Source organism: Seriola lalandi, unplaced genomic scaffold (genome assembly GCF_002814215.2).
Source record: "Seriola lalandi dorsalis isolate HSWRI2012SDOR001 ecotype SW California unplaced genomic scaffold, Sedor1 jcf7180002010560, whole genome shotgun sequence".
NCBI classification, from domain to species: Eukaryota; Metazoa; Chordata; class Actinopteri; order Carangiformes; family Carangidae; genus Seriola; species Seriola lalandi.
In genome coordinates, this window is record NW_019481213.1 from 1 (window position 1) to 814 (window position 814).

At 42.6% G+C, this 814-nt stretch overlaps 1 long non-coding RNA gene across 1 annotated transcript; it reads right to left on the bottom strand.

Annotated features, from left to right (window-relative positions):
* On the bottom strand, nucleotides 1-763 carry LOC111673383 (uncharacterized). The gene is made up of 4 exons (XR_002762089.2): nucleotides 609-763; nucleotides 406-493; nucleotides 207-295; nucleotides 1-31 (listed from the first exon to the last, which is right to left on the bottom strand). It is a non-coding gene; the product is annotated as an uncharacterized LOC111673383 (long non-coding RNA).
* Between the last annotated feature and the right edge of the window lie 51 nt (nucleotides 764-814).

An 814-nucleotide genomic window follows, 5' to 3' on the forward strand; every position in this document is an offset into this window, starting at 1 on the left:
GTTGTGTGCTATGGTACCAATGTCCTTCCACCTGTCACACACACACACACACACACACACACACACACACAAAAATGCACACAAGGATTGAATTTTCCCACAAAAAACATATGATGTTTTCTTGTATATTCATTTAATTGTATGACAGATGGGGGTCAAAATTCATATATGCCACAAAAATAGAAAAATATGGAGGGGCAACTTACTTGTGGAGCATGATGGATCTGCCATTTCTGTGTTTGACAAACACCCCAATGAAGGACACACCAATGAAAATGTCGTTGGTGTAGTTGTCCTGTGGAGGAAGAAAGAATATTAAGACACAGTAAGGTCACACTATCAAAGAGACTGGCTACTCTGCAGATGTGTGTGTAGGAGGCTGGGTGTGATTTGTAATTTTTCTACCTTAGCAGCAAAGCTCTCCTGGCCAAAACCATCCAGTTTCTCTACCTCCTTGATGTAAAGCAGCTCTGCTTCAGCGGCCTGCATTCGACTGGAGAGTACACACAGATACAGGTACAGGAATGTCATTGTCTCTGAATCTTTTTCCTCTGTCTTTGTTACATTTGAACGCGAGTACAAACAGGATGAAATGACGCTGACAGTACCAATGACTCTTGTGCTCCTCTGCGACTTTCTGCGTCCACTCCTCCAGCACCTCGTCTCCATTAGGCCAGTTCTGAGAGAAAAGAGAGAGAGTAAACAAAGCATGAGGCACCAAAAGCCTGTTTGGTTTGCTAGGTTGCTGATGGGACAATAACTTTATGCAGGTTATTCAAAAGATGAATTTGAGCGTCTGTCTTGTAATTGTCTT